This window comes from Camelus bactrianus, chromosome 11 (assembly GCF_048773025.1).
Source record: "Camelus bactrianus isolate YW-2024 breed Bactrian camel chromosome 11, ASM4877302v1, whole genome shotgun sequence".
In the NCBI taxonomy this organism is placed as follows: domain Eukaryota; kingdom Metazoa; phylum Chordata; class Mammalia; order Artiodactyla; family Camelidae; genus Camelus; species Camelus bactrianus.
The window spans coordinates 27,976,141-27,990,384 of NC_133549.1; positions in this window are offsets into that span (position 1 = coordinate 27,976,141).

A 14,244-nucleotide genomic window follows, 5' to 3' on the forward strand; every position below is an offset into this window, starting at 1 on the left:
CATGCCAACCCATCTGTGAACTAAGCCTAAATTTTTTCCTATAAGTAGGTTATACATTTCTACCTTCATCCCACGATGTCATAGGTACGAGTTGAAGGAAACCTGTTGCTGCAACAAAGGTGAATGCCATGGGTGTCTGAGCTGTGTATGTACTTACTTGTGACCTCTGGACACGACCCCAAATGCACCTTGCCTGATCCCAAATGTACCACTTCATCACACAGTGGATTGCCACTCTGCCCACCCAACCTGACACAGAGGATCCTGATTATGATGGACAGTGCTGGCTGCACAGTCACTTGCAGTCCCACAGTCAAGTGCTCAGTCTTACTAAGGCCAAGTAGCACCATCAGGAGCTAATTTACAAATGACAAATGGTTCTCTGTCACGGAGGCGGCCCCTGCTCCAGGAGTTTAGAGAGCTACAATGCAGCCCTCCAAAGGACTAGCCAGAGATGCCACAGAGCATCCTTGCACACCTCCAGATTGTGCTTGGCCATTTAGCCCAAGCTACAGATCAGTTGCATCATTGTTAGAATTGTGAAGAGAAACAAATTCCCAGTCGTGTCCGGCTCTCATCTATAACCCAAGGACCATCCTCCAAAGAAGAAGTTCAGATGCTAGATTTCAGAAGCAAAAGCAAAAGAGAACTGAGGGGACCTGAGGGGAACACCAACATTAGCCACCATGTCCGCTGTATTTACCATGGTCCATCATATTTTGCCTGGCAGCTGAAATGCACGGGGGTATAATGGAGACAACCTACCCCTGTGACACAGTGATCTAGTAACGCCTCCCTCCCTCCCTGAGTAACGACAACCAAAAATGCCCTCAGATGCTGCAAAATAGCCTTTAGAGTCCCCAGTTGAGAACCACTGCTCCAGAGGACCTGGCTTCCTTTCAATCAAAGGACTCCACCTATGAACTGACTTAGATCTGGAAATTGGGTGAGGGACCAAGACTTTCCAAAGCAGTGGCTGACATCAGCTTTCTGCTTACCATTTCGCATTATAAAATTATTGCTTTCATAATACAAATGAATCTATACATATGAAACTACTATACATAAAATAAATAAAATACATAAAATATACAAAATACTATGCATAAAATACACAAAATAGGTAAGCAACAAGGTTTTACCATACACCACAGGGAATTACATCCAATAGCTTATAATAACTTATAATGGAACGTAATCTAAAAAATAAGTGTAACTGAATCATTTTGCTGTACACCTGAAACACAAACTCTTTCCGTTTGATAGAATTATTATTTTTACACTAGCTGGGTAACAAGGTAGTGGGCTTTTCACATATTACCATAGGTTCCTGTAAGGTCAAGTCATCCTAATGCTACTTGAGTGTCTCAGCCTATGTTAGTAATCACACCTGTCTTCTCTCTGATGACTGCGTGATGTCACCTGGCTTCTGCCAGTCCAGATTCCTGTGGTTCCCAAGGAACCCAATTCTACGAAATGTCTCCCATCATCCCTCCAGCCTCAAATGGTTAAATATTCTCCCTGAGTGACTAGTTTAAACATGCATTTCATAAAGCTTTTATGAAGGTCCTGCGGGATTGAGTCATCCAGGGTGGTTTTCCCCTCCTCTCCTGTTTAACTATCCTTGTCCCTTACTCCTGATGTCTGAAGATCACATTTCAAAATAAACTACCTAGATACAGACCTTGGTTTTAGGTGTGTCTTTTGAGGAGTCCAGGCTAAGAGTTATCAAGAGTGACCCCAGGAAGCGAATCCTCAGGGTAGAATCTTGAAGCTGGATCACTCACCAGCCAGATGACAGTAAGAATCCCACTAACACTGCTATGATAACCCCTGGCGTGTAGTCACAGGTGAAAAGCATCTGTGGCACTTGAATATTTTGGGCACAATAATAATTATATAGATTGTGAAGAGGGCTAGCCTTTGTTATTGCATTTAGAAATCTGGGGAAGGCAGGGGAAACTACAACCTCAGATGGCCAACCATCAGCTGAAGGCGTGCAATGAAATCCCAAAGGACACCCGGCATGGTAAGAAGCTCTACATCTTCAATGGGTATGGAAACGTTTGCTGAAAGTTAGAGCCAGAATCTGTGAAAGGACAGCGCAAAAGGAATCTCTTTAGGCTGTGCCTTTAGGCTTGTTTACAGCTCTGCCTCACATCAAGACTCTTAGTCTGGACTCCTTTAAAGAAGAGACTGAAACAAGGGCCTATTGTTGGTAGTTTATGTTGGAATGTGAACCCCATGAACAGGGAGTAAGGGGCGAATATAGTAGAACGCAAGAGGAGGCAGCATGGCTCAATCTGGGAGGACCTCCACAAAAGCCTTCTGAGATGTCTCTCCCAACTGTGTGCTCAGGGAAGAGTGGAACAAGCATTTGCCCATTGGCTTCCATCCCTGATTAATCAAAGACTGCTCCAAGAAATTTTAACTTCTGGATCATGCACGAGTTAGTTCCACCTGGTTCCTATAAGATGTCCCATTCCATGGTGTCAGAGAAGCCCCAGGGCAGAAAGCAAGAGAGGCCAGACATGGTGAGCTTGCACATGTGCAAAGCTGGTGGAGGCCTTCATGGAACTGTTCCTCAGAGCAATGGCTTATTGAGTGAGAAGTGGGGCTCATAACATTTAAAGTAACACACAAAATCTATCTGATACAGCTAGAAAAGACAGTGTTTCAGGGAACAGGAAATGATCAACTATACCAAATGCTGCTAATAAGTAAGATGAGAATTGACCTTCAGCAACATTGGTGGTCATGATGACATTGACAAGAGCCATTCTGATGGAGTGATGGGGGCAAAGCCTGATTCCTCCACCTAGACTCAGCTCCTCTTTGATGTGCCTACGAAAATATAATTCACAAGATAGTAACTCCTTCAATTTCTGCCATGTAACTTTCAAATCCACCTTAGCCGTCAGCCTTGGCTTCTTCCCTTTAGTTGCAGGGAGGCAGCAGCCTTTTCCTGCCTGAGGTTTGTCCTGTTCTCTCTCAGCTTCTCGGGGTCCTCAGTCTCTTCATTATTCACTTTTCCCTCCAGATAGTCTTCAGCAGCTCCACGTTCCCTTCTAGATACAACCTCCTTTTCCTTTCCTGACTTACGTTGAAAGGCCTACCATCACTCTCTCTGTGTTCTCACTGCCCACTTGTCACCTCTTGTGATCTGGTTTCCCCCACCACTAGACTTAACATGGTCTGGCCAAGCTAATCAATGACCCCCTTGTTGCTCGACCCTAAGAACGTTTCCCTCCTTCTCTTTCTGAACCTCCTGCAGCACATGATTCCTTTGACCCCTTCTTCACCTCATATTCTACCTATACTCCATGCCACTAAGCCTTTCATCCCCTCCACTCCACTGGAACCGTGCCTGTTAAAGTCACCACCTTTGACCGTCTCCTCCTTCCCAACATACTTTCTTCTGTTTGCTTCTCTGACACTGCATTTTCCTGACCTTTGCCCTATCCCTCTGTCCCTCCCCCCTTCCCCAACCCCCACCCCAACACATATAGTTCTTTGAAGTCTCTTCCTCTTCTGCCCATACTGCATGGTGTTTCTGTTTCTGGTCTTCTTCACTCCTGACTGTAGGGTTTCCCTCCGATGATCTCATCCACTCTCTTGGCTTCCATTACCATTTCTGTATGCTAATAGTTCCCCAATCCATCTCACCAGCCCAGTCTTCTCCATGGCCTTGTGGGCATCTACAGTTGTGTCTTAAATGCTCCTTGAATTCAACTGAAATCAAACTGAAGTCAAAACTTTGCCCACTCCACTCACCAAACCTACTCTTCCTGCTGAGTTACTTATCTAATTAGTGTCACCATCCATCCACTAGTATCATATTTGGCCCTTTCTCTGTCTTTCACTTCTTTCATCCAATCAATGAACAAATCCTGTCAACCCTAACTTCCAGCTTGCTCTGGGAGTCATCTAGTCCCTACCAGGTACATGGCAGATGGTATTCAGCTGGTATGTGCCAGTACAGCTACCGTGGTTCTTCCAGCCAATGTCCATTTTGATTGGCAGTGGCCCTCCAGCACTGGTTGTGTCTACCATCTCTTTCCCTAGTACAGGCTACCACCAAGTATTGCCTGGATGGGAGCAACACTCCCTGATCTTCCTGCCTTCAGTCCGATTCAGTCACTGTTCATCTGCCAAAGCGATGTTTCTGAAATGCAAATTTGTTTATATCACTGTCCTACTTAAAACCCATTGGTGTATTCTTATGTTCTCTATGCCTAGAAAATGCTCTTCCTTTTCTTTTCTTTTCTTTTTTCCAACTAGCTAACTCGTACTCAGACTTCAGGTGTCATTTTAGATGTCACTTCCCCTGAAATCTTTCCTTGACTCCCCCACTCAAGTCTTGGTTGCCCCTTCATCTTCTCTCATAAAATGCTATACTTTCTTGATTGAGAACATGTTGGCCAACACTCTCCCCTTCTTCACCTCATATTCTACCTATACTCCATGCCACTAAGCCTTTCATCCCCACCACTCCACTGGAACCGTGCCTGTTAAAGTCACCATCTTACCAAACCCAGTGATGAATCTGCTCTTCTCATATTCCTGAGACTATGAGAATGTCTCAGCAATATCTGACACTTCTGGCTGTAACTTCCACCTTGAAGCACTTTGGTTACTTGGCTTCCAAGACAATACACTGTCTCAGCTTTCTTCCTACCTCCATGGCATCTCCTTCTCAACCTCCTTAGCTCCTCTACCAGACCTTCGAATGTTGGAGTCCTCAGCCTTCTTCTGTATGCTCACCGTCCCCACGTGACATCATCTAGATTCATGAGCTTCATGGCTTAAAATACATTTACACACTGACCACTCCAAAATATCTATCTCCAGACCTAAACTCTGGCCTGCGCTCTAAATGCTCTACCAATCACTATTTGACATTTCCATTTAGTTGTCTGATATCTTGACTCTCTGTATCTTTGACTTAATATGCCTATAGTGGGTTGAATGGTGGCCCCCCAAAAGATATGTTCACATCTTAACCCTCAGAATCTGTAAACATGACCTTACTTGGGAAAAAAAGGCACTTTGAAGATGTAATTCAACTAAGGGTCTTGAGATGTAATCATTCTTGGATTATCTGAATGGGCCCTAAATCCAATGACAAGTGTTCTTCTATGAGATAGAAGAAGAGAAGACATATATGCAGAGGACAAGGGCAGGCAAACAGGGAGGCAGAGACTGAATAGATGCAGCCACAAACCTAGGAATGTCTGGAGCCACTAGAAGCTGAAAGAGACAAGGAACAGATTGTCTCCTACAGTTTCCTGAGGGAGCCCAGCCCTGATGACACCTTAATTTCCACTTTTTGGCCTCTAGAACTCCAAAAGAATAAATTTCTGTTGTTTTAAGCTACCAAGTTTATGGTAATTTGCAGCCTCAGGAAAGTAACACAATGCCCAAATGGAATTCTCGATTTCCTCTCCCAAACCTTTTTCTCCCCAGTCTTTCTCGTATCAGTCAAGTGTGTTAAAATCCACTCAGTTTGTCAGGTCTAAACCCTTGGGCATGGCCCTTGGTTCCTCTCTCTCTCTCTCTCTCTCTCTCACTTCACATCCATGAGTTTTATCCTCCCAATTTTAAAAAATTACCCAAACCCTAATCACTTCTCATCAAATCAACTGTTACTGCACAAGTTCAAACTGCCATCATCTTTCCTCTAGACTGTTGCCTTCACCTCCTAAATAGTTTCCGGTCTTCTATTCTTGAAACACTGTGGGGCACTCCTCAACTCAGACCCCATCTTATCCTTGATGGAAAACTTCCAGTGGCTTCTCAAGTATTTACACTAATACAAAATGGGCTCAGGGGCCCAGAACTGCCACCCAACTTCATCCTGCACCCAACTTCATCCTGCACTGCTCCCCTTGCAGTTACCTATCTGCTCCTCAAAATCATCAAGTTCTTCCCTTTCACAGGGCCTTGCACTTGCCACTTCCTCTGCTCAGAAGGCTTTTCTCCAACATTCCTCCCTGGGTTATTTCTCTCATCATTTAGACATCTCCCCTCCAGAGCCTTCCTGGGACAACTTATCTAAAATGACCATCCACGTCTTTTTGTCATCAACTCTGCTAGACTGATTTACTTTCTTCACAGCACTAATTATCTAAACTTACACTATTATACACTTTGTTTTGAGGGTCTCCCCTACTAGAATGTAAGCTCTACGAGGAAAAAGGCTTTGCCTATTCACCAAACAACCCCGAGAGTCTGGAACCATGCTCAGCATGCAGTAGACCCTAAATACATATTTGCTGAATGATCAGACAAAGGAATTTTAACGATTTACTTACCTGTATCTTGCTCACAATAGTCCCTAACTAAGTGTATGTGTGAAATCAATGGACATATAAGTGAGTAAATATTTTCTTGATTACCCCAGCTGGAAGAAATCTTTCCTTCTTCTGAATTCATGCATCACATCACTTTAAATGTCAGCACGTTATTCTATCTTTGAGTCAATTCATTTCGATATGCTGTCTCTCTTGCTGCCTGTGAACTCCTTGAGCTGAAGATCAGGATCTCTCTCATCTTTATTCCGACGTAACACATTTTGCCATACATTACGGAGCATGGTACTTCAATCGATATGGGGTGATTGACTAATGGATGAATGGATAAACAAATGACTAAAAAGGACAAAATCTGGCAACTTGTAGAACTTCCACACACTTTAGACTACTGAATCCATTCATACGTGTCCCAGATCTGCTACAGCTCTCCACTAAATCCACCACTTGAGGTTTCAGAGACTCGAACAACTTCATTTCTTCCCTCTGAGCATTGAATACAAGAGGCAGCAAGTAGCTACACACTCCTGATACCCATGGGCCTATTGGATTCTTGTTTGGCCACTAACTCACTTAATTTGGTGTAGTTTAGCACATTACAAGATTGTTCAAGAGAATTATAAATGATGGCAGACACCATCAGAAACCACTTCAGAAAATCATTGCCTGTAGCTGGATCAAAAGGTGAACACCTGGAAGCTAGCAATGCTAGAAGAACAGAATAAATCATTTTTTCTTCTCTGCCTCTTAGAGATTTGCACCTTTTTGCCCCAAAGAATGTCCATGCTTTCTTAAATTCTAAGCTTCTGTAATATATTTATAAAGCATTTGTACAATAATAAAACATGTTGGTACCTGACTGAAGAGAAATTATCCTGGGTTCCCACTCCTCTTGGCAATAATTCTGAGCTATTTTCAGGTTATTTTATTTATTGAGGTCAGTTATTCAGGTTATTTTACTCTGATGCCATTTGCAACAAGGAAATTAAACAACACAAAGACCATCCTGTTTGTCCAAATTATCATCATCATCATCACTCTCTTGAATTTTCAGTAAATTTTATTAAACTAAAATATTTTAAGTTGACTTTAAAGAGCAACGTGGAAATGTTTAACTGCTTTAAGCGTATTAATTTAGGCAAAATGCAGGGCTCAGAACAGTGATATTTTTACATTTTTATTTATTTATTTACTTTCCATTTCAGAAGAGAGTTGTCCAAAACAGATTGATTAAATGAAAGTTAGTGCACCCCAATTTTTAACCATCATTTATTTCTTGGAGTGTTCAGTGACTCACTGTTGCCTACTGTTAGCCTCGTGAACTGGTATATGTGGCCCAGATGACCTTGCTTTGGTCTGTCACACTAAATTGGGAATAGATTCAGCTGGCACACGACAGTATATGTTATCAACTCCTCTTATTAAAGAGATACCAAAGCTGGGTTTTCTTAAAGTAGTGTGGGAAAGGAAGTGAGATGTGGGAAAAATAAAGCCTTTTTTTTCAGTCGTTTTTATAGCTTGAACGTGGTTTATCTGAAATTTTGTGAACTTGATATGCTATTGTGTTAATGCATCAAGGCTGCAGAGTTCAAAAAGAGATGGTTGGTTTGAAATTATGGCACCCAAATGTGTTTCCACTTAGGATTTTACAAAACAATTGCTTTGGAGATTTGGAGAAGGGTACAGTGTGGAAAGAAAGAACTTTCCAATTTTATTTTAACATTCGGTCCTCTGTACTCGGAGGAATTCGGTCCCAGTACACTATGACAATCACATCTGTCAAGCCCCTTTTGGATTAATCTTGGGCTTAAATGCAACATTCAGAAATGCTCAGGAGGACTTTGTTCCTCTGAAAAACCAACCTGCTTCACTGCAAAGATACTTCTTAAAAGACTGCTACTTTCTTTAAGTGTTACTAGACCAAAATATATGATGAACTACACCTTGGACTCAGTTGTTCAAAAAAATGTAAAACTATAGAATTAATCAGCTAACCAAAAATGTATTTCCAAGAGGACAGTTTTGCCTGAAGATCTCTTTTCTTACTTTATATTGAACGACCTGAAATATACAAAATAAGGAACGTGTGCACTTGTGCATGCATGTGTGTGAGTGTGTGTGTGTGTGTGTGTGTGTGTGTGTATGGGCAGGGTGCTTTGTTGTGGTTGATAATTTCTGCCTTCCGTGGACTTGTGCAGAACAGCATTCAGTCATTCATTACTCTACCTCCACACTAATCCCAGAGGGACAGGGGGAGGGAACAGAGATCCGTCAGAATGTTCAGGTGGTAGAACTGACAAGGGAACTCCAGCACTTTGAAAAAGTCAGTTCTGCTAAGAATACACACGCTCCAGAATCGCTCCCCTACACAGTTAAGCTCTAAAAGGCTGAAAGATGAACCCATAAACAGAAGCTCTTTAGAGGCTTATGTTTCCTAAACTGGTTCATACATGACCTTCAAAATTTTAAGATATTCAAGGATCCTGTTAGTTATCTAATCCTTGTTAGTAAATTTGACTCTCTTTTTTTAAAGAAAATTTAAATATATTTTGTTAAGGCAATATTTCTTTCCCTACTGTACACAGATGTGCTGCTTACATATAATTTTATATTTTATATATTATATTATTATATATAATATAAATACATTTTTGTTTTATATATTATATTATTATATATTATTTATGAATCTATCTGTATATTTAAATATATAAATATACTTTATATATTATATTGTTACATATTATATATCATATTATTATAATATATAAGTATTTAATAATAATACAATATTTATATATTGTATTTACATGTAATATATATTTTCTGAAACACTACATATTAAGCATTTAAATATTCCAGAAAAAAAGTTTGTGACCTGAAAGCATCTCACTTTGGGAAACACTGTTTTGCAGTATCCAAAAGAAGAAAGGTTTTAAAAAGAAAGGCAAGAGGCTTCAGCAAGGAAGGGGCACACGAGCCCATGTGTGGGGAACCTCATGTTGACACTGACCTCTTTTTTGCTGGATGCCTCCTTTCTCTTTTTCTGTTCCCTCTGCCGTGACTTTTTCCAGCATTCCTTCCAACAACTGTGTTTTCCTCTCCTTCTATCCCTTATCTCATGGAAGTTACACATAATTTGTTTTTCCCCCAAAAGCAGGCATGACATATTCATATCCCCAAAGGAGAGTAAACAGCTGGTTTTACAAAACCTTGCTTCACTGTTGAGAGAGGGATCCCCCAATTCTCCTTGACTTCCCAGTCTTCCATGATATTGTGTGCTCATAACATGTGGTCATCAAAATACTGGTGACACGAAACTATATTTTTAAATTACAGTTATGACTCTTTTTTAATATAGTCACTGAAATAATCAAGTAAGGCAAACTTTTTGTTAGCCAGTGACAGAAAGTACATCTTGTTAACAACAACAACAAAAAAATTAAAGCTATCTTTCATTCTCCATTTCACTTCGTTAGAATCTGCAGAGAACAGAGCTGGCCTTGGAAGTATGGCACTTCTCACAAACTAATACAGAAAAATTAAAAATGAGTATCGTTTATTCCCTTCAGTTTTTTTAATTCATCTGGAAAATGGCTGCACAGTAAAACAAGGGATGTTTTGTTTTGATTTGATTTGTTTTTAAGATGAAGATTAGACCTAAACGACAGGTCAAAAACAAACCGTTTTAAAGTGTTTTAAACAACACTTTTCAACTTAACGTTTATTTTCTGTTTAGCGAGTTCACTGACACTTTGATGATTGGATGTATATTAGAGGAGGTTTTAGTAGCCTACAAGGATCCTGTTTTAAATAAACCCTAAATAAAATAATCTGCTCATAAAAAAATCCTGATTCAGGCAAAAGAAAACTGACTCCATCCCTGCTCGTCTTCAGTTCCTTCATTTGTAAAAGGAGTGGGTCCAAAGAAAGGGTCTCCAAGCCCTTTTTAGTGCTAAAAAGGTTATAATTCTGAGATTCTACATTTTCAAAGATATCACATATTATATGTTAGTGTGGATCAGATTACTAAAGAAGCCAACAAATTTTAAAATTAGAAAAATGATGTGCTTATTAATTCATTGGTAAACTGTGGACCTTACACTAAATATTTGTATTGTCATGATTTTCTGCCTTAAAATGATCTCCAAGTCCAGTGACCCGCCCATTTAAGTGCCATTTTAAAATCCGTAATAAAAAACTATTCAGTGTTCTCACTTACTAAAATTGCTTTCTGTAAACAAAAAAATTAATGAGTTAAATTGTAACCATCTCATATGTCTTATTTCAGGGCCTGATTCCAGTCTGAGACGAGATACATACGGCCGCATACCTTTAAACTAAAAACGAAAAAAAAATGCAGCTGTGATTCTGTCTGATTTAAGGCTTTAATGTTAATACGCTATTCGATACGCTCCTTATACTAAAAAATTTAGTCTACATAAAATACAAACTGTATGTCTAAGCAGTTTACCCTGAACAAAAGGCTCAGAAGGAAAGAAGAAATGTCATTATTTTGGCTGAAAAGGGGCAGATGAGTTGATCGATTTCTCTTAAGGCTGGGGCTCGGCACAGACTAGGAGTGGGATGTGGTGTGCGGGTGGGGCTTGCAGAAGTCCCTTACGGTCCAAGCTGGGGGCTTGGATTTTCACTTTGGAGGATGTTTCTAAAAGAGATGAAACATACTGTCACTCTATTTATCTTGTGTTATAAGTACTAATTTGTTAAATATAATCACTGAAATTCATCAAAGTTTAGTGAAACTGATTTTGCCGTTTCTTCTTTTTTTTATGTATTCAGAAGCCTGGAGAAATGCAAGTGGCTTGACCGTGGCTGTTACTGGTTTCTGGATGTTTACAGATCGGTGAACCCCAGAATCCAAGTTCCATGGGAGCCCGGACGTTTGTCTGTCTTACTTGCTGGTGTGTCCCCAGTGCCTAGAACAGTCCCCGACACACAGTAGGCACTCAATCAAAATTTGGCAGATAAATGAATGAATAAAGGGAATGAGTATATTTTCAATTTTATGTTCTCAAAATGTCCCCATTCTTCCTCTCAATCCCTCTCTCTCATTCTCTACCTGAAACCTACAGGGATTAGCTGATAAACAATGTAACCTTTTTAGTCTTTCTATGGAATATCCTTCAAATTGTGTTCAGATCTTACCTTTATTTATTTATTTTTATTGAAGTATATTTGATTCACAATGTGTTAGTTTCTGGTGTACAGCATAGTGATTCAGTTATATATGTACATATGTATTCTTTTCCAGGTTCTTTTTCATTAGAGGTTATTATAAGATATTGAATATAGTTCCCTATGCTCTACAGTTGGGGTTTATCTATTTTATATATAGGAGTTTGTATCTGCTAATCCCAAACTCCTAATATATCCCTCCCTTATCCTTTCTTCTTTGGTAACCGTAGGTTTGTTTTCTATGTTTGTGAGTCACTTTATGTTTTATAAATAAGTTGATTCGTGTCATTTCTTTAGATTTCACATATAAGTGATAGCACATGATGTTTGCCTTTCTCTTTCTGACTTGCTTCACTTAGTATGATCATCTCTAGGTCCATGCATGCCGCTATAAATGGCATTATTTCATTCTTTTTTTTATGGCGGAGAGTTGATCTTATCTTTAAAATCAGCAGAAAGTGTAATAGCAAATCCTGGGAAAGCTAGGGAGCAGAGGTAAGGAGCAATTTTTAATAAATAAATGAGGAAGCAACCCTTAGTTTTTTCACAACTTGATCAGTTAACTCTCAAACACTCTTTCACTCAAGGCTGTTTATATTGGGTAGAAGAAAATGAATGAATGAATGAATGAATGAATGAGGTTGGGGAAGACTGACAATTGTGTCTCCTCTTTGGAAACTTAATAATAAGAGTAATAACAGCTCATACGTGCAAGGTGCTTATTTATGTCAGGCTCTGTTCCAAGGGCTTCATAGATGTCGACTCAAGTGATTCTCACAACTGCCCTGAGCGATAGACTCTATTTCTAGCTCCATTTTGCAGATGAGGAAACAGATATAGAGAGATTAAGTGACTTGACATTCAGTTAGTGGTGGAGTCAGGAGTCAAACCAGCAGGAGCGCTAGAGTTCAGACCCCTACTTGCTTTGACCGACTTCCTCTGAGACTGGCAAAGAAGCGTCTTTAGCTCTCTTTAACCCAGTGTTCCCATACTTATGTGACCACAACCTACCGATCGATGTCTAGAATGTGACATGGCAAACACTGAAGCAGACTATTTCTTTGGTTCCTTACGCGTCAAAACATTGTAATAGGAAAACAAGTTATATCATAAGTGTTCTCCTAATTTCACAAGAAGATTAACATGGATTGAATTTAAATCCTCATTCTCCCCAGGCCGTGTAACTCACCTATCAAACAAGGGAAGGAGACGAGCTATCCTGTGTCATTTCTCAAAAACGAAATGCAGCTTCTTTATTGCTATTTGTGAGATACACACCAAATAGAACTATTCAAAAAGTGCATCGCTGGCAAAGCAACATGGCAGATGAAACCAAGAAGTCCATGATGAAAGAACGCTGAGAAATATTTAGTTCTTCAAAGTAATTGACGCCTGGGCTTTTCCATGTACCCATGAGACATTCCAGCTGCCAGTGCCCTTCTGTCAGCCACCAGCAGGATCTAAGTAGGCTCCCGTGCAAAGTCTAATGAAGAACACTGCTTATTTGCACGCTCCTGCAAATAACCTTAAGTGGAGGAAGTAGATTTGACTAGGTAAGGATGCGTTTTTCTAGGAGAATACAGAAAATGAGCCTGTCCCTTGAGAGGCACACAGTCCATGTCTGCCACATGGAGCAGGACGTCTGAGATCACGTTTAAAGTGGGTAAGGGTGGCAGGTGGGAATGATGGAAGAGCGAGGTCCACAGGTAGAAAAAGAAGCTGCCACATCACTGCATCTTCACTGCCAGTCACCTGAGATGGACATCCATACGAGCTTTGTTCTAAACCAGAGCTCTGGCCAAGCAAAGGCCTCTTGTAACACATGGACAGCTTTGGTTTAATGTCACCACTACTCGCTGCTAAATGGGACATGATTCAAAAGGCTCTGAGGGTGTCTATGTTTTCCTGGAAGCATTTTGAATTAAAATTCTGATTATTGCTGATCTACAGATCCGAATTGTAATGCACAGCGTGTGAACTATGCTGCCAATCGCACTCCTTTGCATACTGAGTAGAGGAAACTGGTTTCTCATTATTTCGCTATTAAGGTCTAAGGTTTGTTTTCCCAAATATCACATTTAATGTTAGAAGCTGACATAACTTTTGAACAGAAGAAATCGCTTATGTTGATGACTGTGAAGAATCGCACGCACATCCATTCTCATCATCTTCCAAAGTTAAAGGTACAACATGAGATGTATCAGTGGAATTCATCATGGAATACTTGAATGGCTCAATGGATGGCTTGAATTAATAAAAACATAGGGAAATTATTCTTTAAGACCATGAATTCACAACTACAAAGCCTATTTTTGCTTTGCTATTATTAATACAATAAGAGGTTTGACTTTGACCCTGGAATCACAAACGTGGAAAACATTAGCAGTATGATATTGACATGTTCTGAATGTCTCTTTTTCTGTATCAAACTGAGGCTTCTGATAAGTTTGGTGGAGTCACTGTGGCACCAAATAAAACTAAACAATTCATACAGACCAAGATCAAGGAGATCTAGTGAACCAAAGATTCCAGTTCCTTGATAAAAGGGAGGTCTGTTTGAAACCACTGGCAATTATTAATGTTTTAAAACTTATTTAAGAAATCATTCTTTGTAAGAATAAATATTAACCTTTTGGAAAATCTGTCCTTTATAATAAGCTATATAGCAGGGTTTTCAAAGACATTTCAGACGCATGTTGATAAAAATGTCTTCATATTATTAACCTAGCTTTTCCCC